The sequence below is a fragment of the Manis javanica genome, chromosome X (assembly GCF_040802235.1).
Source record: "Manis javanica isolate MJ-LG chromosome X, MJ_LKY, whole genome shotgun sequence".
In the NCBI taxonomy this organism is placed as follows: Eukaryota; Metazoa; Chordata; class Mammalia; order Pholidota; family Manidae; genus Manis; species Manis javanica.
In genome coordinates, this window is record NC_133174.1 from 20,668,750 (window position 1) to 20,693,287 (window position 24,538).

General features: G+C 38.7%; 1 long non-coding RNA gene across 1 annotated transcript in view; it reads right to left on the minus strand.

The window, feature by feature from the left end:
• LOC140847328 (uncharacterized) overlaps positions 1-24,538 on the minus strand; it is a 219,620-nt gene that overhangs the window by 80,529 nt on the left and 114,553 nt on the right. Inside the window, exon 3 of the long non-coding RNA XR_012127305.1 lies at positions 3,970-4,025. This is a non-coding gene — a long non-coding RNA (uncharacterized lncRNA). The remainder of the gene's footprint in view (positions 1-3,969; positions 4,026-24,538) is intronic.

Sequence of the window (24,538 nt, forward strand, 5' to 3'; positions counted from 1 at the left end):
CTTCTTTATTTCTACAGCGCTAATATTTATTATTTCTACCTCTTTGATCATCTTGCTTGATCTCTTCCATGCCTTTCAACCTCTTTGCTCGATTTTTTAAAAACAATGCTGTTTTCCTTTCATCTCATTTTTATGTTCTACATGGATGAACCTTCCTCGTGTTAAGATTTAATGTTCCATTTAAATGCTGATGGTCCTCAAATCTATTTTTCTATCACTAAACATATTATTGCACTTCAGAAGCATAATAGCTCCCACTTGCTAGATAATTTCCAAAATTGAACTGATTACATTCTACTTTGTAGAAACACCCCCCCCCAAACAAACAAACCATAATAACCCTGCTCCTCTTCTATTGCCTATCTTGTAGTTGTTACCATAATCCAACTAAACACCAAGAAAGAGAATGTGGAATCTATTATTGACCACTACATCTGCAATGAGTCTCGCCTCCTGTTATTCATGCCCATGTGCAGTCATCTCCCACCTACTAAGCCAACAGGATATTACACAAATGACTGCAAATATAGATCATAAACAGGTTTATAGCTTATACTTCTGCCTTTTTCTTGGATAAGTGGTTGGAGGGAAAGCCAACTGCCATTTCATGACTACACTCAAGTAACCCTATGGAGATGTTCACTGACAAGGAAATTAGTCCTCCTGCTGTAGTCAGCAAGACACAGGCCTCCCACCAACAGCATGTGAGTGAGCTATCTTGGAAGCAGATCGTTCAACTCCAGTCACACCAGCTCACATGCAGCGCTAGTTGCCATCCTGACTGCAATCACATGAGAAGACCCACACCAGAACCACGTTGTTAAGCTGCTCCAGAATCCTGACGCACACAATAATAAATGTTTATTGTTGTTTCTAGCCACTAAGCTTTGGGATAGTAGCTACCCAGCAATGCCTAACCAGTACAGCGACTCTTATTCCTTACTAGTCACTGAGTTCTGTCAATATTGCTCAAATATTTCTGGAATCCATCCTTTCATCCTAAAATTCTATTGTTCTACTTACGTCCTTATCAACTCTGGCTTGCATTTAGTTATTAAAATGATCTCTTCTTCTAGTGTGGTGGTTTTCAAATCCATTCCTCACACCACTTTACGTAGAATTCATATTAATCATTCCACTTTTATACTTCAAAACCTCCAATGCTGCTGCTTCATCATTAATATAAAGTAAAGTATTTGCTGTGATGTAAAAAGTCTTAGGTAACACGAAACCTTTTATTTTCTCCTCCAGCTTTATTTCTTACTACTTCTCAGCTCTCTTTTCATACAATAGAAATACTAGACTTTTTTAGACCTAAAAACCCAGCAACTATATACCTCTGTGTCATTTCTCCTTAGTTTCCTCTTCTTACAAACCCTCTGTCATCGTTTTCCTGACTAATTCATTATCTACTTCTAAGGCCTAACTCAAGAATCATTTCCTCCAGGTAAACAAGCTTACCATAACTACTGGAGGTCCTATTAAATACGCTACATTTGCTAACCTATAGGACTATTTACATCCCTCTATCACAGCACTTACCACATCATAAACTTTTTTTAAGCATCTGTTTACCCAACTACTGCGTGTGAGCAATGGAATGACTGTTTGCATCCCCCTAAAATTCATACACTGAAATCCTAAACTCCAAGATGACAGTATTAGAAGATGAGGCCTTTGGGAGGTGACTTGGTTACGAGGGTGGATCCCTCATGAATTATTGCCCTTATAAAAGAGATCCCAGTGCACTCTCTAGATTTCTTTCCACCATGCGAAGATAAAAGCAGCAGTCAGAAGTCTGCAACGTGGAGGATGGCCCTCACCAGAACCTGACTGTGCTGGCACCCAGTGTAATATATCTCTTTCCCAGGTCTGTTAGAAATGTCTTTTGTTCAAGACAACCAGTTTATGGTATTTTTGATAGAGCAGCCCAACCTAAGACAGTGTGGAAGAACAAAATCTTCCCATTGCTTTTGAATAGAAACCTAAAGGAAGCATGCTATATTTACTTGTAGCTTGCAAGTCTACAAATGGAACAAATGGACTCAGAGGATTGAGGTGTTCTGAATAGCAAAAGAAGTTGAGTGAGAGAGAGAACAGGCAGATTTAGACAGAAATAGTGTTGTATCAAATTTATACAAGCCCAGTGGGTTATTTTATATGCCAAGTGATAAATTTATGTTTCTAAAATAAATATTTACTAATAAGTAAATAATATTTCACACAAGTATGATTTACAAAATTGCATGGATAAACTTACATTTATAAATCTTGCTTCTTTTTTTACCACTTATTAGGCATAAGGAGAGATTCTTATAACTAAGGCAATAGATTATGCATAATTTGATTTTATACAGATTTTGTTTCTCACCTAGTCCTTTCTTTACAGCATTCTGAGTTAAACAGAATATATTGTCTAAAATTTACTCCCTTACTTTCTAAGGAGATATGAAGCAACAATTTCAGAATTTTAAGTCAAACAATAAACATAATCATAATTTTCCATTTCTTTAATTATCAGCTTAAAATAAGCAAAGCTTGCAACACTTAACACCCAAAATGGTAAACATCTGAATTTCAGGTTTCTGTCAGGTATATCTAGGTATATTCCATACCTAGAAAACTGTCTAGCCTGTATTGTACACTCCATAAATATTGTATGAACAAGAATGAATTGCATGAAAAAGGACAAGGATATCCCTAACATATAAACACATTATATGTGGGCTAGTATGAGTAGATTACCATTCATTGAAGGTCTGAATTCTGATTTAATTACCTGAAAAAACAAATATTAAAGACTAAAACATATTTTAGCAAATGGTACACTATACCTTAATTAGATTTGCAAAAAATTTTAATAATACTGATCAGGTATTGATTAGCTACCTAAACATGGTAGGTTAGTGGCATCAGTGTCTAAGAGGTGAGAGAATAAGTGTAAATAATCTATACGAACAATTTTCCAGGGGTGAAGGCAAGGTATATGCAGGGACAATGACACCATTTTAGAATGATGTCTGAAATATTAAATACGATTGTTGATATGTTTATTTTCTATCAAACATTATCTTTCTATAATAAGGAGAACATTATAAGTATGGATGAAAGAGAAATGAGAGAGACCTCCAACTGGGAATGACAGTTGACAAGAATGGAGAAAGCAGAGATGTTAACAACTATGTCAAAAAACATTACACTTAGTTCAGAGACTAATTTAAACTGAAAAATTTAATAATGCTGGGAAATATTATTGATTTCTAACATAATAAAAGTAATCAACTTCAAAATATTTTCCTGGTCATTAATAAAAAGTAAGATTAGGTTTAGTGTCATCAGTGTTAGAATGTAATTGAAAATCAAGAGCATGCACCGAAAAAAGTTTATTTCTAGAAAATGTTGAAGACTTAATTATGCAATGAGTTCATCAAATAACATATTATTTCTAAATTACGTGATAGTGTCCTTCAAAATCAAATAAAAAATATATAAAACAATTTAAATAGATAAAATATATGTAAGACAAACTATATGCATCTGCTTTTTAAGAATAAAATTTAAATTTGTAAATCATATAACCACATAACAAAGTAAAGCACATATTTTTCTACAGAATACATATTTGCTTTACATCTATTATGTTTTAAAGATATAATATAGGCACAACTGAATTCTTACCTTCATTTAATTCCCATTTCTACCTCCAAAAGTACTCCTTTATATTGCAATTGTTATGTATCTATCCCATGCAAGTTCAAAATTTTTTCATAAGCATGAACATACATACAACCATAATAATCAGAGTAAATAAAGCTGACATTGATTGAGCATAAATCTGGGAGAAACACTGTTTTATATACGTTACATGCATTAATTTATTTAACCTGTGAAACTACTTATGAAGTAAATTCTATTATTACTATTTTAAAGATGAGGAAAATAAGGTATAGGAAGGGTAAATACACTTACCCAAGATGATAGTATATAGATGCAGGATTTGATCTGAGATGGTCTATCTCTGGAGCCTGAAATTTTAATGATGAGTTACATTAATTTTTAAAATTTAAATTTTTATTTTGAGATAATTATAAGTTCACATGGAGCTGTAAGAAACAATACAGAAAGATCCTGTATATGCTTTTCCCAGTTACCCCCATGGTAACACTTGTAAAACATTATGGCCCTATATCAAACTGGATAGTAAAATATATAGTCAAGGCACAGAAAAATTTCTTCACCACCAAGCTGTCATGTCGCCCTTTGTAGCTACCACCCTCTTGTCCCTGGTCCCATGGAAAACACTAGTCTTGTCTTCATTTTAAAACTTTTGCCATTTCAAGAACATCACACAAATGGAACAATACAGTTTGTAATATTTTGGGGTTCGGTTTTTTGTCAATCAGCATAATTCCCTGGAGATCATCCAGTTCTTTTTGCACAGAAATATTTCATTCTTTTTTACGCTGGAGATATTCCAAACCAGAGATTCCAAATGACAGTTTGTTTAACCATTCACCCACTGAAGGACATCTGGGTTGTTTCTAGTTTTGGCTATTACAAATAAAGCCACTGTCAGCAGTCAATCAGTGCACAGGGTTTTGTGTAAATGTTAACTTTTCATTTCTCTTGGATATATTCAGTAAGAGTACAGTTGCTGGGTTGTACAGTATTTGCATGTTTGGATTTATAAGAAACTATCAAACTGTTTTCCAGAATAGTTGGCACCATTTTGCATCCACACCAGCAATGTAGGAGTGAGCTAGTTTCTCCAAATTCTCACCAGCATTTGGCAGTGTCATTATATTTTATTTTAGCCATTCTGGTAGTTGTGTAATGATATATCATTGTGGTTTTAATTTGCATTCCCCTGATGGCTAATGAAGTTGAACATCTTTTCATGTGATTATTTGCCATCCATCATCCTCAGTGAAATGTCGCTTCATATCTTTTCCTATTTTCTGATTGGATCAATTGATTTTATTGTTGAATATTCAGTGTATTATATATTGTAGATACTAGTCCTTTGTTGGATAGCTTGTCTTCTCACCCTCTTAAGAGGACCTTTCACAGAGCAAAATATTTTTTTAGTGAGATCCAATTTATCTTACCTTTTACGGATCATGGTTTGGTCTAAAATTTAAGAACTCTTTGTCTAGCCCTAGATTCCAAAGGATCTTCTCCTATCTTTTTATAAACATTTAATAGTTTTCATTTAGCATTTAAAGATGTACTCTGTTTTTAAGGTAATTTTTGTAGAAGGTATGAGGTTTAGGTCAAGATTCTTTGTTAATGTTGTTGTTTGCCAAGTGATGTCCAATTGCTATAGCACTATTTGTTGAAAAGGTTATACTTCCTCTATTCAATTGCTTTTGCACCTTTGTAAAAAATAAGTTGGGCGTATTATGTAGGCCTGCCTCTTGGTTCTCTATTCTGCTCCTTTGCTAATACAACACAGTCTTGGTTACTGTAATTATATAGTAGGCCTTAATATTGGGTAGAAAAATGTCTTTCACTTTATTCTTTTACATTGTTTTAGCTACTCTGTGGTCTATTATGCTTTTCCACATAAATTTAGAATAAGCATTTCTATGTCTACAGAAAACCTTACTGGGAATTTGATAATAATTACATTAACCTATCAGTCAATTTAGGTAGAACTTAAATCTTTACTATATTGAGTCTTACAAACCATGAAGACACTATGTATCTCCATTTATTGAAGTCTTCTTGATTTATATCATCAGTATTTTGCAAGGTATTTGTAAGTATTTTGTGGAGACAATGATCATTGCTCCCCTCTGATTCATCTGAACCACCTCAATGTCCAGTATGCTGGCCACTGTGCAATTACCATGCTAAATAAAACCTGTAGCAGCACCTACTGTAGCTGGCTATTGCTAAATCTCAAAAAGAGAACACGTTTCATAATGCTTCACATAGACACACATGGTACACTAAAAAATATCCAAGTACCTATCAAGGGGATCACAGCCATTATGAAATACACAAATAATCTACCATTCACTCAGCTGGGCCTACCAGATCCACACAAACACACCACATTTCAGTCCTACAAAACATGCACAGGAGGCACAGTGGGACCCCTCTCACCCCTTCAGAGTAGTTAAGAAAGGCAGGAGGAGGGGCAGGGGAAGTGAGGCTGTACTGGGAAGTCATGACCCAGACACTCAGGTGGAAGAGTAATATCTATCAGTTGCTTCTTTTTGAAAAATAAAGTGGAGAAAATACTGGAGAGTTGTGGACAACAGTCCACATATTTCTGTCTAGTATGCTAATCAGGCACAAAAGGATGAAAAAGTAAGGCTCTTGAGCATCAGAAGTCTTTTCAAATTCCAGGGAAATGCAAATGTAAGCCCTACGATGGATAGGTATACCAGCCAGCCCTCTAAAAAGCAATGATAGAAAACAGTAAGGGGAAACCAGGAGAGGGATTCAAAGGTCGTAACATTTTGACAAGGAGGGATCATAGAGGCGACGTTTCATCTGCCATGGCATCCTGAGGCTGTTGACCAGGATGGATGCAGACCTCTCACAGGAATTTGCAGCATATATATTCTGTATGTGACTTGCTAGATTTATATCAAAGGAGTTCATTTTCTTCATAATTGTAAATGATATTCTCTTTTAAGTTTTGTTTTCCACATTATTCATGGTTAGTATACAGATATGCAATTGATGGCTACTGTATGCATATGCAACTGATTTTGGTGTTAATTTTGTATCCTACAACATTGCTAATTTCATTTATCAGTTCTAGGTTTTCACTTTTTCTTTTAGATTCTTTGCTATTTTCTATATAGAGAAGCATGTCATGTGCAAATAGTAACAAGTTTATTTCTTCTTTCCAGCCAATGTGTATGTCTTTTACTTAGCATCATCATCACAATGCCTTATTTAAGTGGCTAGATTGCCCAGTACTATGTTGAATAGAAGTGGTCAGAGTGGGCATCCTTGTCTTGTTACTGATATTAGGAGGAAAATATTGTTTTTTGCCACTAAAGATGATGTTAGCTGTAGGTTTTTTTAAATAGATGTTCTTTATCAAAATGAAGATCCACTCTATTCTCAGTCTGCTGAGAAATTTTGTAATGAATGGAAGTTGGATTTTCTTATATTCTCTTTATGTGTCAATTGATATGATGATAGGACATTTATTAGTTAGCCTGTTGATCTGGCGGATTACATTGATTTTCAAATGTTGAACCAAAGTAGTTGCATCAATACACATGTCCATTAATGTTCTTAACCAATACTAGGCCTTCCACACTTGAAAGTTTTTCGTTCTCAGAGGAGAGTGAAGTAGCATCCAGTTGTATTAGTTTGCATTTTGTAAATTCCTAGTGAAAATATATTTTTATGTTATATTCGAGTTTCCTATTCTGTGAAATTCCTGTCCATATTCTTATTTGTATTAGGTTTTTATTAATGATTTATAGGAGTTGTTGTTTTGGTATTCCTAACATATGATATGTTTTTTCCACATCATATCTGTTGTATATGATTCATATTTTATGAATTCTTCTATAACTGGCAATTTTTTCAACATTTTGACTCTGCAATTCATCCATATTGAAACATGTAGCTTAATTTCATGTTTCACATTTCATGAAAATAACACATTTTCTATATAAATTACCTTGTTGACAAATATTTACATTAAGGTTGTTTCCATTTTGTCCGTTTTTATAAACATTTTTATACAAGTGTTTTGGGGCACATTTGTAAGAGCTCCTTTAGGAGAAAAATTATTGACATATAGGCTATAGGCACTGTGACAGGCAGAATACTAAGGTGTCTCCCCAAGATTCTCATCCCGTTATGTACATGCTTTCTCCCAGTTAGTCAATAAAACATGAATTTAGATAATGCTGTGAAGAGATTGTACAGATCTCAAACAGTCCCCAAATCATCTGACCAAGTGTTCTCTTGAAAATCAGTCAGTTGAGCATGGTATAGTTGACGGTGGTGCCTGCAATTTCTACCCCGGTGGTAGTAATTCTAAATTTTCTGTCTCCTATCTTTACTGTACCAATCATTCCAATTGGTGTATTAGCCTTTGATCTCTCTTTAATAGAAAGGCACTTTATTTTTGATTGATTATGACTAATACATATTTTCTTCCAGTATTTCTATTTGTTATCTAAATTAGTCTCATTCTTGCTCTAGATATGATGTGGTTCTGTGTGTTTCTATTACTACAGAAAAAAATAATTTTCCATTTCCTTGATCTCTCTCTGGTACATCATATAACATCTATTTTTAAATCAATAGCATACAAACAAAAAACAGCATACATTTTAGAGATACAGAAATAAAATGATTTTGAGAATCCACTAGCTACCACTACTATTACTAAAAGGACATAATGCCTAATGCCATGGGACATAACACTTTTCTTCACTGTATATCCTTATGTGTAGCTTTAAGAATATTGGAAACTGAGAGAATATGATCCAACTTGCAGGGATATTATATTTACAGTATACTGAATTCCTCATTTTTAAGAAAAAACTTGTAAACTCCTTCTATAAAGCTATTCGTCTTTGAGTTCTTCCTCCTCCTTTTACTTCTCCTTTTTTATCTCTTCTTTTTCTTCACCTTCCCTTTCTTCTTACATGTCCCATCTCCAATATGCAAATATGAAGAAAGGAGGTACCTGTAATCTTGAGAGACATATACATCTGCAGTATAATTAGCCTAGCAAAGAAGGCTCCTCTCAATATCCTTTGGTTGCAGATCCTATTTACTGGGGAGGAGATAGATAAAAGTGCCTGAGAGTCAATGAGTCACGTGGCTGGAAAGGGGTAAAACTCTTGCAACATCCCTTTGGAGGCCAAACAGTTTTAGAAACAATGGTAGTTTGTGATAGTTCCAGATAAGATCTCTTGGGAAGAAAAGGCCAGGAAGCACAAAATCAAGCATTGTAAAAACGGGTAAAGAAATTGAAGACCTAGACTATCAGGAGAAGGGCTGTTCAACTCAAAAAACAGAAATTAAGTTCCTGCTTACATAAATATTTGAGGACTTGAGCACTTGATTTGATTTCAAGTTAAAGAAGCAGGTCACACCTGCTCCAGAAACTTTAAATAAAGTACTGCATGTAAAATATCTCTATAGTGTCTGACAGAAAGTGGATACTCAGTAAGTGTCAGCTATTTATCCAATTCCTCCTCCACTCACCCCAGGGGAAAAAATAGAATTTGCATTATTTGTGTGGTTGGAATCTTCAGGTTTCTCTTGGGCTTCTATTCACAGAAAAGCACAAACTCCCAATTGATACCCTCAACTCTAAAGAGTCTCCTTACAATTATACGACAGTTCTATTATAATCTTTTTTTAAATTCAAGTGACTTCATATTTTAGAGCTATTTTCTGTTCTCATGACATGAACTGAATTCTTAAGGCTGATCAACACTTATCAGTTCAAATATTTTGGTGTATTCCAATAGCACTAAAAGAAAATTGTTCTTAATTTTATCAATCCCAGAATTTTGGGATTATATCCCATCATAGATGTATTTTATTAATTTAAATCATCTAACTATCAAAACATTTATATAGTAGGATTCCTAAATTATTGTAACACTAATAAATATTAATTCTGTGACAAATACTCCATCTTCTGACAATGTTTATTAACAGACTCAGCCTGCGTACATCATAGTAGTGCAGTAAATCAAGCCAAATTTTTTTATCCAAGTGGAGAAAATAATGAGGCCAACTCTTTTGCTCAGTAATTCTCCACTCATTCCAAAAAATTATTCAAGGAGATCCCCACTTTCTTTATGATGCTAACATTATCAATAAAATAAATCAGTGCTATTTTTGAAATGACGGTCATAAACTTACTCTTACGTATTCTTAAAGCCGTCCACCTTTTAAAGATACATGATGTGTATTTAATTTCAAACATCATGTTTTACTACTGTGAGTACCCATTTGATTTATCATACACAATACCTTGCCTGTTTCCCAATAGCATGATTCTTTATTCTATTTAAAATCATCACATTTTTCACAATCCCTACCCCCTCTCTGAGAATCAGCAATTTTGCTTTTTAAATAAAAATGCATATATTTAAGGGGTACAACATGATGTATTGATGTATATATACATGGTAGAATGGTTACTACAGTTAAGGTAATTAATATATCCAGCATTCTTATTTTTATTTAAAAGTATCACAGTTTTCAAAATGATATTCTTTAACTTGCCATAGAGTGAAAACTTCCTTCTGGCTTACATTATGGGTATTTTCCTCCCTCATATTTTGTTTTGGAAATAGAAGGACAACTAATTTTAAATCTAAGACTTATTTATAAATAATCTATCAACAATTTAAAAGTCTTTTGAATAGAATTGTAGCATGTTCTATATAAGTAGACCTCAGGGATATTATGGGTTTATTTCCAGACCACTGCAATAAAACAAATGTCATAATAAAGCAAGCCAAATGAATTTTCTGGTTTCTCAGTGCATGATAGTCTATAGTGTACAATCACATTATGTCTAAAAGACTGTACATACCTCAATTCAAAATACTTTCTTGCTAAAAACTCCTAACCATCAACTGAGCTTTCAGATAGTTATAATCACTCAACATGAATCACTATGACAAATACAAAAATAAAGGAAAAAGTTTGAAATATTATGTGAATTACCAAAATGTTACGTAGAGACATGAAGTGATCAAACGATGTTGGTAAAATGATGCTTGCTCAATGCAGGCTTGACATGAGTCATCATTTTGTAAAAAACACAGTATCTGCAAAGTACAATAAAACAAAGTATGCCTGTACTGTTTTATTTACAATCACTTGCAAATAAAAGGCATTTGGTAATTGCTAAATTGAGTTATTCTCCTTATTATCACATGTTTCTCTACATCTAAGATAAGCCCCAATAAACCACAGAGGTATCTTGATATATTTAATGGGAATAAATCCAATGAAATGTTTACTTAAGCCACTAATAAATGCATGCATTTTTCAAAAAAGCTTCAAGGGAGAAATGGACAAATTCCTAGAAATATACAGTCTTCAAAGACTGACCCAGGGAGAAACAGAAAATTTAAACAGACTGAATTGAGTAACAAAACTGAATTGGTAATCAAAAAAGTCCCAAAAAACAAAAGTACAGGACCACATGATGGGTAAATTCTATTAAATATTTAAACGAGACCTAATATCCATCATTTTTTAAAGTATTCCAAAAAACAGAAGAGGAGGTAATACTTCCAAACTCCTTCTATGAGGCCAGCATCACTCGAATACCAAAATCAGACAAAAACAGTATGAAAACCAAACTACAGACAAATATTCCTGATAAACACAGATGCAAAAATCCTCAACAAAATATTAGCAAACCAAATTAAAAAATACATCAAAGGGATCATCCATCATGACCAAGTAGGATTTATTCCAGGGATGCAAGAATGATATGATATTCATAAATCAATCAATGTGCTATGTCACATTAATAAAAAGAAGGATAAACCACATGATCATCTCAAAAGGTGCTGAAAAAGCATTTGACAAAATTCAATATCCAACATGACAAAAACTTGCAACAAAATAGGTATATATATAGAAGGAATTTACTCCAACATTATAAAGGCCATTTGAAACGACCCACAGCTAACATCATACTCAATGGTGAAAAGAAGACAGCTTTTACTCTAAGATCAGGAACAAGACAAGGATGTCCACTCTCATTACTTTTATTCAACATAGTACTGGAGGTCCTAGTATTGACAACCAGACAAGGTGAAGAGATAAAAGGCATCCAAATTGGTAAGAAAGAAGTTGAACTGCCACTATTTGAAGATAACATGATATTATATATAGAAAGCCCTAAAGACTCCACCAAAAAACTATTAGAACAATTGGATTCAGTGAAGTTGCAGGACACAAAATTAATATACAGAAATCTGTTGCATTCCTATATACTAACAACAAACTAGCAGAAATAGAAGCCAAGAAAATAATTCCATTTACAATGGCATCAAAATGAATAAAATACCTAGGAATAAGCTTAACCAAGGAGGTAAAAGACCTGTACTGTGAAAACTATAAGGCACTACTGAAAGAAATTTAAAAAGACACAAATAAATGGAAACCTATCCTGTGCTCATGGATAGGAAGAATTAGTACTGTGAAAATGGCCATCCTCCATTCTCCAGAATAGATCACATACTAGGCCACAGAAAGAGCCTGAATGAATTAAAAAATATTCAAATTGCATCAAGGAACTAACTCCTCAGACACCTATGGTATGAAATTAGAAGTAAATTACACAAAGAAAACCAAAAAGCCTACAAACACAAGGAGGCTAAACAACATACTTCTAAATAATCAATGAATCAATGAACAAATTAAAACAGAAATCAAGCAATGCATGAAGACAAATGAAAACAAAAATACAACAGTCTAAAATTTTGGGGATACTGCCAAAGCAGCTCTAAGAGGAAAGTACATAGCAATACAGACATACCTCAAGAAACAAGAACAATCCCAAATAAACAGTCTATACTCACAGTAAAAGAAACTAGAAAGAGGAGAACAAATGAAACCCAAAGTTAATAGAAGTAAGGACATAATAAATTTTGGAACAGAAATAAGAAGAACAAAACAATAGGAAAAAAATCAATGAAACCATGAGCAGGCTCTTTGAGAAGATAAACAAAATTGACAAATCCCTAGCCAAGCTTATCAAAAAGAGAGAGAGAGAGAGAGAGAGAGAGAGAGAGAGAGAGAGACACTACACAAATAAAATCAGAAATGGAAAAGGAATAGTCAAAATACATACCATAGAAATACAAAGAATTATTAGAGAATACCATGAAAAATTATATGCCAATAAATTGGACAATCTAGGAGAAATGGACCAATTCATAGAAAAATAAAACCTTCCAAGATTGACCTAGGAAGAAACAGAAAATCTGAACTGACCAATTATCAACAATGAAATTGAATGGTAGTCAAAACCTCCCAACAAAATTTCAGAACCAGATGGCTTTACAAATGAATTCTACCAAACATTTGAAGAAGAGCTAATACCCATCCTTCTTAAAGTATTTCAAAAGGTAGAAGAGGGAATACTTCCAAATTCATTATATGTTGGCGGCCGCGCTCAGAAAATAGCTCCCAATGCAGGGCAGCCGGAAGGCCCCGAACTTCCTAATGACAAATCATCCCACACCACTAAACTACATGCTAATTGCGCCTTGGCATAAGGACCAATGAGACCCACCAAATGGTTATGCTAATAAGGCATATGGAGCCGCACCAACCAGGTCAGAGCATGAGAACTATATAAGCAAGCCTCTCCTTCCCCTCTGGGTCCTGCCCAACTCATTTGTTTCACAAAGAGCTGAAGAATAAAGCTTTCTGCAGAAGAATCCTGCTGTTGTTGCATGCTGTTCTTGCCGGCGAGGACAGGGCACGCGACAAGTGGTGCCGAATCCTGGGAACCAGAACATCACCGGCACAGGGAGGACCCTTCAGGCATCTGGAGAGGATTCAGAACTGCAGGTCAGAAGAAAGCCCGGAGGGGTAAGTTCCGAGAGGCCCCTGCTTTTTAGGATGATGGTTGATGGTTCTCTGTAAATAAGGAGGCACCATGGGGAATGCACCGTCATTAGTCACGGCGCTGCAGACAGCTCTCAAAGAGCGAAACTTGAAGGTCTCCAGTAAAGTCTTAGGATCTTTTGTGAAGGAGATAGACCGTGTGGCCCCATGGTTCATTTGTTCAGGGTCCCTCTCAATCCCGAGCTGGGACAAACTGGGGAAAGATCTTGATAGAGAGGAGGAGGAGGGTAGCCTGAGGGGAGGCACCAGGCCCCTCTGGAAACTGATTAGAGCTTGTCTGCAAGATGAGAGATGTGAAAAGGTAATAAAAGAAGGTCAGAGAGCATTGACAGATATCCAAGAGAGCATGTCAGAAACGGAACGGGAAACAGAGAGCGCGCGCGGCCGAAAAAAGGCCACAAAAACGAAGGTAAAGAAACCTCAGAGTGAGGGAGAAAGCCCGCCTAGGGCAAAAGCGAAAGAGCCCCGAGAAGCGAGTGACGATCGCCTCAGAGAAAATAGTAAATACCCCTGGAAAGAGTTGAGGGACCTCCAACTCTCCAATAGGGAATCTGAGGAGGAATTAACGTCCGCAGAGGAAGGGGAAGAAAATAAAACCGCAGAGTGTAGAAGTAAGGGAACCAGCAAAGTTGAAAAGCGGACCAAGGAAAAAATGAAAGCAGGGTGTCCCCCGACGCCCTTTGCCCCGCCACCTTACGTGAGTGGCGCACTCTCCTTTTGCCACCCAGATACTCTTCAGGCAATTAGACAAATGTTTCCTGTATTTGAGGATAATGGCGTACGCTCTCACCAGCCCCTGAGCCATAAACAAGTTAAGGAGTTAGCAGAATCCGTTCGGGCTTATGGAGTCAGTGCTAACTATACCATAGCACAAGTTGAGAGATTAACAGAGACAGCCATGACACCCGCAGACTGGCAATATGTAACTAAGGCATGCCTTTCTAGTATGGGGCAATACATAGAATGGAAGGCATTGTGGCATGATATCAGTATGACCCAGGCACGCGCAAACGCGGCCGAAGGACAGCCTGCGTGGTCATATGATATGCTGACGGGCCAAGGACAGTGGGTAGCTGACCAGACCGCCTTCCCCTTACAGGTATACGCACAAATAAACACGTGCGCCGCCAAGGCATGGAAAGCCCTCACCAACAAAGGAGAAGTATCAGGCAATTTGACAAAAATTATTCAGGGGCTGAGCGAGCCATTTTCTGACTTTGTCGCTCGTATGATGGAGGCCGCAGGCAGAATATTTGGAGATCAGGAACAAGCAATGCCCCTAGTGGAGCAATTAGTATTTGAACAATGTACCAAGGAATGCAGACAGGCGATAACACCCTGGAAACAAAAAGGGATACATGCCTAGTTGAAAGCCTGTAGAGAAATAGGAGGGCCACTCACCAATGCAGGCCTAGCCGCGGCCATATTACAGAGCCACAAACAAGCCAGGATCACTAACAGAAGTATCAAATGCTTTCAATGCGGGAAATTAGGACATATAAAGAGAGAGTGTAGGAGCCCAGCTTCAGAACAAACAACCCAAAAGACCCCTGAGTTGTGCCCTAAGTGTAAGAAAGGCAGGCATTGGGCTAATGAGTGCCGGTCTATTAAAGATATAGAAGGGAAACCCTTAGAGTTGCCAAAAAAACGCCCAGAGGGGCCCCCGTCACCAGGGCCCGCAAATATATGGGGCAACCAGCACGCAAGTGTCATTCGGGAACAACCAGGCCCCCCATGGAGAGCCACTTCAGGTTCCGCGAGATTGGACATCCGTGCCACCACCAGAATAGTGTTGACTCCACAGATGGGAGTTCAGCCTATCCTTTCAGACTTTAAAGGCCCCCTACCACCAAATACCATTGGGTTACTCCTAGGGCGCTCTTCTGCTGCATTGAAAGGCCTGGTAGTTCATCCCGGAGTTATAGATCAAGATTATGAAAGACAGGTAAAAATCATGTGTTCGGCTCCCAGAGGAATCTATCCTATATCCCCGGGAGACCGCATAGCCCAGCTCTTAGTTTTACCTAGTCTCCACGCCAATTATCCTGCTACCAACACGGAGAGGGGAGAAAGGGGCTTCGGCTCCTCTGACTGGGATTCAGCCTTCATAGTATTAGATTTAGCAGACAGACCAAAATTAACTCTTCAAATAGAGGGAAAGAGCTTTGAGGGAATCCTAGACACTGGAGCAGATAAAAGTATTATCTCTGCAACCTGGTGGCCCTCCAAGTGTCCTGTGACCCAATCCTCACATTCATTACAAGGTTTAGGATATGAGTCAAGCCCTTCAATTAGTGCCAAACCATTGAAATGGCGAGCCCCTGAAGGACAAGAGGGTACAGTCACCCCTTATGTACTCCCTCTACCGGTCAATTTATGGGGGAGGGATGTCATGAGAGACTTAGGCCTCAAACTCATTAATGAATACTCCACCCCCGCCCAAGGCATGATGATGGACATGGGATACATCCCTGGCAAGGGGCTGGGGAAACACCAACAGGGACACATAGAGCCCATCCCGCCCAAAGTAAAGAATGACCGTCACGGCCTGGGTTTTTCATAGGGGCCATTGAAGATGCCATGCCCATACCTTGGCTCATAGAGGAGGCCGTATGGGTTCCTCAGTGGCCCCTATCCTCTGAAAAATTAGAAGCAGCTCATTGCTTAGTGCAAGAGCAGCTCCAAGTGGGACACCTAGAACCCTCTGTGTCCCCATGGAACACACCCATATTTGTAATCAGGAAAAAGTCAGAATCATGGAGGTTGCTTCATGATCTGAGAGCAGTAAATGCTCAAATGAAAATGCTTGGACCCGTACAACGGGGACTGCCACTCCTCTCTGCCTTACCCAAAGAATGGAAAGTGCTCATAATAGATATTAAAGATTGTTTCTTTTCTATACCTCTAAGCTCCAAGGACAGGGAAAGATTTGCTTTTACTTTGCCAGCTATTAACCATGAACAACCCGATACCAGATTTCAGTGGAAGGTCCTCCCTCAAGGAATGGCAAATAGCCCCACCATATGTCAACTGTACGTTCAGCGAGCGCTAGACCCAATTCGTAAGACCTATCCCACGCTAAAGATCATCCATTACATGGATGACATCCTTCTTTGCTCCCCACAACCAGCGGAAATAGAGGAAGCATATATAGATCTCACTAGATCCCTAGAAAATTAGAGACTAAATATAGCAAGCGAGAAGGTCCAAAAATCTAGTGTTAGCAAATTCCTAGGAGCAACCATTTACACAGATGTAATTTGCCCCCAAAAGCTTGAGATAAGACATAATCAATTGCGAAATTTGAATGACTTCCAAAAACTCCTAGGGGATATTAATTGGTTGCGCCCATACTTAAAGATACCCACCACTGAGTTGACACCACTGTTTAAAACCCTAGAAGGAGACCCACAACTAACGTCACCGCGCTCCCTCACACCTGAGGCATTACAAGCCATTCGCAAAGTAGAACAGGCTTTGATGACAGCACAATTAAATAGAGTGCAATCGAATGAACCCTTTGAGTTGTGTGTGCTTCCCACCCCGGAGCTGCCAACAGCAGTTTTATGGCAGCACGGCCCACTGACCTGGATCCATCCCCAAGCCTCTCAGGCTAGGACAATAGAGTACTATCCGGCAGCCGTGGCCAAACTTGCTTTGAGAGGAGTAAAAACCTCCATGACACATTTCGGAGAGGCTCCAGCTAAAATTATAACCCCTTACAGCGTAGAACAGATACAAGTATTATGTGCTATGAACGATGATTGGGCCATACTTGCTTACAGTTTCTCAGGAACCTTTGATAATCATTTCCCTAAACATCCCCTCATCAACTTCGCCAAAAATCATCTCCTAGTATTTCCTCGGGTCACTAGCCTAACCCCGCTGCCTCATAGAAAAACAGTTTACACGGACGGGTCTAAGACAGGCACAGGTGCCTATGTCCATGATGGCAAAGTTGTGACAAAAGGCTACACGCCTGACACTCCACAAATAGTGGAATGTCGCATAGTCTTAGAGGTCCTACAAATCTTTCCTGAACCTTTAAATATTGTGTCTGACTCCTGTTATGTAGTTAATGCAGTCAAATCTCTAGAAGTGGCCGGGCTAATCAAAGCGTCCAGCCCAGTAGCCACTTTGTTCAAACAGATACAATCAGCACTACTTCATAGGCAATCTCCTTTGTATATAACTCATATCAGAGCAGATTCAAGCCTTCCCGGGCCTATGACCCAAGGCAACCACCTGGCAGACCTCGCAACCAGAAGTATAGCCTTTCCCCTGCTAGACCCTGTCACCACAGCTTCAATATTCCACACACAGTTTCATGTCACTGCCGAAACGCTGCGCAGGCGGTTTAGCATAACCAGGGCCGAAGCTAGGAACATTGTCCTTAGCTGCCAACACTGCTGCAGCTTCCTTCCCGCACCTCATGTGGGGATCAACCCCAGAGGTATTAGGCCTTTACAAGTTTGGCAAATGGATGTGACGCATATTTCGTCTTTTGGGAAACTGAAATATGTACATGTATCCGTAGATACTTGTTCAAGAGTCATCTTTGCCTCCCCATTGTCAGGAGAGAAAGCTTCCCATGTCATCCAGCACTGCCTTGAAGCTTAGAGTGCATGGGGGTTACCGCAGATTCTGAAAACAGACAATGGCCCAGCCTATACCTCTACAAAATTTGCTCAATTTTGTCATCACATGGGGATAAAACATATCACTGGCCTTCCCTACAACCCACAAGGTCAAAGGATTGTAGAACGCGCGAACCGCACGCTCAAATCCTATTTACTTAAACAAAAAGGGGGAATTGAAGATATACCCCCCACACCAAAAACTGCCATAGCCCTAGCACTTTTCACTATAAATTTTTTGAATCTGGATGCTCAAGGCCATACAGCAGCGGATCGCCATAATCAGTGGCCAAAAGACCCACAAGAACTAGTAAAATGGAAGGACGTGTTATCTAACCAATGGAAGGGCCCTGATCCAATCATAATCAGATCCAGGGGAGCTGTGTGTGTTTTCCCCCAGGGTGAAGAAAATCCCTTCTGGATCCCGGAGCGCCTAACGAGGAAAGTCCTAAACAAAGGAGATGACTTCGCTATACCTCCTGACCCTGCTCCTGACACTGGAGACCCCGACTCAGGGAGTATTGAGATGGGGAATCCTGTCTGCCTTTCCTAAACCTATGCCTGTCCGTTTCAATGCAGCCGTTTTTCCGCGCTTTTTCACTACCAATGCTAGTATGAACTTGCCCTACTTAGTACACCCTAGTAGCTCCCCTGGGAGAAAACCGATCCTTCGTAACTAATGGGTCATTATGCTTCACCACTCAGAATCTAGCTGGCTGTATCTCCCTGAAACGGAGGAAATACGAATGGTTCAGTGACATAATTCTAGAGGCCAGTAGCCTCCCCGTTATGTCAGCTAAATTTGAAGGGCCTAATAAGGAAGGGAGCCCGCCCTATAAGAACATGACTATCCACCAGATGGTTCTCTGGATCAATGGCACATTTGTACACTCTCCCAGGAACAATTCCACCGACAGGCCTCGTCAACCCAAATATGCCTCCCATTGTGTAGGCGACTATGAGGGAGAGCTGTGGCCCTGGACTGACTGTCAGTCAACTGTAGTAACGTGGGCAACTGAGAGGCAGGAGTTTACCATCTCCCCAGATATGGAGGGACGGCCAGCCAATGAGGCTTGGTGGCCAGTAAAGGTGCTCGAAGGCGAGTTTCGTCAGCAGCTGAGCATGAACCCCTTCCATAAATGGATGCTGTGTGGAGTCAATGGCTCGTGTACCGACCTCTCCCCCTTTTCCGCCCTCCAGGGTGGGGGAATCGGTGTAAAAAATATCACCTTTTGGTGCGAGAATAACCACATGCGCGCACACTGGAACATGATCATGACCCATAACAACGAGAACTACACGTGTTCAGCAAAATCAGGTCCAGAGTCACCTAATTCCCTTTTTCCACCTTCTCCAGTATGCGTATACCCCCCATTTCTGTTTATCTTATCCAATAGTAGCTTTAACTCCTGCTCCAATGAAACCTGCTTTCTGTCTCAGTGTTGGGATGCGCGTAACTTTACCAATGCTTTGGTAGTCCGCATCCCCCGTTGGGTCCCTGTTCCCGTAGACGCCCCTAACACCATGACTCTGTTTCGAGAAAGGCGCGATTTCGGTGTTACAGCCGCCATAGTGCTCCTGATCTCCGCGACCGCGGTCGCAGCCACCGCCGCTGGTATAGCTTTAGACACCTCCATCAAATCGGCTACAGAGCTCAATAACCTTGCAGCCTCAGTAGCTTCTGCCCTGGACCAACAGTCCACACTTGATGGCAAACTGAAAGGAGGAATAATGATCCTCAATCAATGCATAGATCTCGTGGAGGAACAAATGGAGGTGCTCTGGCAAATGGCCCAATTGGGATGTGAGCGGAAATATCGTGCCCTCTGCATCACTAGCATTCAATATAAAAATTTTACACGGGCAGCTAATCTGTCACGAGACCTGTCCCAGTATCTTTCAGGAAACTGGTCCCAAGACTTCGATGGGACACTAGAAGAGCTGCGGCGAGAAATTATCCACATCAACTCCACCCGTCTAGATATCTCCGTAGCGGAAGGACTCTCTTCCTGGTTCCTCAGAGCTCTCTCCCACGTCAAGGAGTGGGCGGGCATGGCTGGGATGGGCGTGTTCCTGCTTGGAGGTCTCATGCTCTTACTCTGGTTGTTATGCAGACTCCGCAACCAACATAAGCAGGACAAGGTGATCCTTGCTCAAGCCCTAATGGCGATAGACATTGGCGCCTCTCCCCAAGTGTGGCTCAATATGCTTAAGAAAGAAGCTCAGCTTTAGCTTGAGGTAGCTCTTGCACCCTGAGCCCATGTGGCACTGCACCAGGCCCGAGTACCTCAATGCTTATTCACAGCTTTCTTTAAGAAGCTCATGGTGCAAGAGGGTTGAGAAAAAGGGTCCAAACCCTTTGTACCAAGCGGTCCCAACGCCAGCCAGAGGATGCGAGGCAAAGCACTGCAAGAGGTCTTGGACCCCTCTGAGAGGCATGCCTGACTGCATAGGGGTAGATGCCCAGAACCCCTCTCCAAAAAGGGGGCATCAGGAAGTATGATGGAGGTCAGGCCTCTGTCTCCGCCTCTGCTGGCAAGTTCCGCCTTGAGCTTCTGTTAGACAAAAAAGGGGGAGATGTTGGCAGCCGCGCTCAGAAAATAGCGCCCAATGCAGGGCAGCCGGAAGGCCCCGAACTTCCTAATGACAAATCATCCCACACCACTAAACTACATGCTAATTGCGCCTTGGCATAAGGACCAATGAGACCCACCAAATGGTTATGCTAATAAGGCATATGGAGCCGCACCAACCAGGTCAGAGCATGAGAACTATATAAGCAAGCCTCTCCTTCCCCTCTGGGTCCTGCCCAACTCATTTGTTTCACAAAGAGCTGAAGAATAAAGCTTTCTGCAGAAGAATCCTGCTGTTGTTGCATGCTGTTCTTGCCGGCGAGGACAGGGCACGCGACAATTATATGAGGCCAGCATCATTCTAATATCAAAAACACATACACTACAAATAAAGAAAATTATAGACCAATATCCCTGATGAACATAGATACAAAAATCCTCAACAAAATATTAGCAAACCAAATTCAAAAATACATCAAATGGATCATTCATCATGACCAAGTGGGCTTTATTCCAGGGATGCAAGGATGGTACAATATTCATGAAACAATCAATATGATACACCACATTAACAATAAGAAGGATAAAAACCACATGATCATCTCAATAGATGCGTAAAAAGCATTTGACAAAACTCAGCATCCATTCATGATAAACACTCTCAAAATGAGTATACAGGATACATACCTCAACATAATAAAGGCCATATTTGACAAACTCACAATGAACAACATATTCAATGGCAAAAATCTGAAAGCTTTTCTTCTAAGATCAGGAACAAGACAAGGATGTCCACTCTCACAACTTTTATTCAACATAGTACTGGAGATCCTAGCCATGACAATCAGACAAAACAAATAGATAAAAGGCATCCAAATTGGTAAGGAAGAAGGAAAACTGTCACTATTTGCAGAAAACATGATGCTATATACAGAAAACCCTAAAGAATCCAAAAAACTATTAGAACTAATAACTGGATTCAGTGAAGTTGCAGGACACAAAATCAATATACAGAAATCTGTTGCATTCCTGTATACTAACAACAAACTGGCAGAAAGAGAAATCAGGAAAATAATCCCATTTACAATGGCATAAAAATGAATAAAATACCTACAAAGAAACCTAACCAAGTAAGTGAAAGCCCTATACTGAAAACTGTAAGGCACTAGTGAAAGAAATTGAAGAAGACACAAATAAATGGAAATCTATCCTGTGCTCATGGATAGGAAGAATTAGTACTGTGAAAATGGCCATTCTACCAAAAGTAGTTTAAAGATTCAATGCAATCCTTATCAAAATACCAAGGAAAATTTTCAATTAATTAGAGCAAATTATCCTAAAATTCATATGGAACCAGAAAAGACCCCGAATGGCCAAAGAAATTTTGAGAAAGAAGAACAAAGCTGGAGGTATTATGCTTCCTGACTTAAAGCTGTATTACAAAGCTACAGTAATCAAAATAGCATCGTACTGGCACAAACAGACATATAAATCAATGGAACAGAACAGAGCCTAGAAATAAACTCTTTGTCAATTAATATATGACAAAGGAGGCAAGAATATACAATGGGAAAAAGACAGTCTCTTCAATAATGGGTGTTGGGAAAACTGGACAGCTACATGCAAAGAGAACAGAACTGGATTATTACATGACACCATACACAAAAATAAATCTGAAACAGATTAAAGCCCTAAATATAACACATGAAACCATAAGTCTTAGAAGAAAACACAGGGGGAATCTCTTAAACATACACATGAATAATATTTTTCTGGATATGTCTCTCTGGGAAAGGGAAGCAAAAACAAAAATAAGTAAGTGGGACTACATCAAACTAAAAATTTCTGTACAGCAAAGAAAACTATAAACAAAACAAAAAGGCAACATACCATATGGGAGAATATATTTGCAAATGATGTATCTCATAAAGGCCTAACATCCACTATATATAAAAAAAACATGATTCAACACCAAAAAACAACAAACAAATGGATTAAAAAATGGGCAGAGGACCTGAAGAATCATTTTTCCAAAAAAGTCATACAGATGGCCAACAGGCACATGAAAAGATGCTCCACATCACTAATTATCAGATAAATGCAAATCAAAACCAAAACGAGGTATCACCTCACACCAGTCAGAATGGACACTACCCAAAAGACAAGAAATAACAAGTGCTGTCAAGGATGTGGAGAAAAGGGAACCCTCCTACACTGTTATAGGGAATGTAAATTGGTACAGCCACTGTGGAAAACAGTATGGGGGTTCCTCAATGAACTAAAATTGAAAATACCATACAATCCAGCAATTCTACTTCTAGGAATTTACCCATAGTAAACAAAATCCCTGACTGAAAAAAAATATGTGCCCCCCTATGATTATTGCTGCATCATTTGCAATAGCCAAGATATGGAAGCAACCAAGGTGTCCATCAGTAAATGAATGGATAAGGAAGATGTGGTACATATACACAATGGAGTATTATCATCAATAAAAATAAAGAAATCCAACCATTTGTGGCTACATGGGTGAACCTAGAGGGTATTATGCTAAGTGAAATAAGCCAGGCAGAGAAAGACAAATACCACATGATTTCACTTGTATGTGTCATCTAAAAGCAAAACAAAACAAAATGAGCAAAATAGCAGTAGACTCATAGACACTGAGAAGTAACTGGTGGTTACCATGGGGGAGGGGATGGGATAGGCAGGTGAAATAGGTGAAGGGCATAAAGAAGTGCAAAATCTCAATCATAATATAAATTAGTCACGGGGATGAAGGTACAGGATGGATAGTATGGTCAATCATTCTGTAATGTCTTTCTATGTTGATAGTAACTACAATAGTTTGGCTGAGCATTTAATAATGTATATAACTGTTGAATCAGTATGTTGTATACTTGAAACCAATATAATATTGTATATTAACTACACTTCAATAAACACTAAACAAAAAAGCTTCAAATGTTATATTAAAAAAACTAGCAATGGTATTTATATTTAGCTTAAAAAAATAAAGACATGAGCACATTGATAAATGGTGCATTCTACAAGATCAATTCTGAATTGGTAGACTGAGGTAGAACTTTTCAGGTAAGTCAGAAATAGCTTATTGAAGATGAATATGTACTATACATTCAGGAAAAGCACAGTTATAATATTGGTGTAGGACTTCATCATGAATATGTTATTACAGCCCAGACTATATCAGCAAGCTTGTAAAGACATACTTTCTACCTGTATTCTCAATACTGATACAAACCAAACTCTCATGGCATTTCATTTCATTCTCATGCTAAATCAAAGATGAAGTAATTGGCTAGGGTATGCCTTTGTACAATTAAATGACCACATTCAGGATGAAGGAGCATAACTGCCGAAAGTCACATAGTTTTGAATATGCCAGACCAGAAACTAGTACTCAGATCTTCTGAGTTCAGAGACTCTTTTAAGACTGTATATGACTGTTGCTTCTAGAAGATTTGTATCCAGGTCTACACCCATAGATGATGCCCTCCTCCCCCTCCCTAGTTGCTGCCACATGCATCCCTTTTTCACCTGTATTGAGCAAATTAGCTTCCATTTGAAGTAGGAAATGAGACTCGAACCCTTGACATATTTAGAACAGATTTTTATTTATATTCTTGTTTCACAGGGGTGAGATTTAAGAATACTATTTAAATAACTTTTTAAATTAAATGTGCCAAAATAATATGA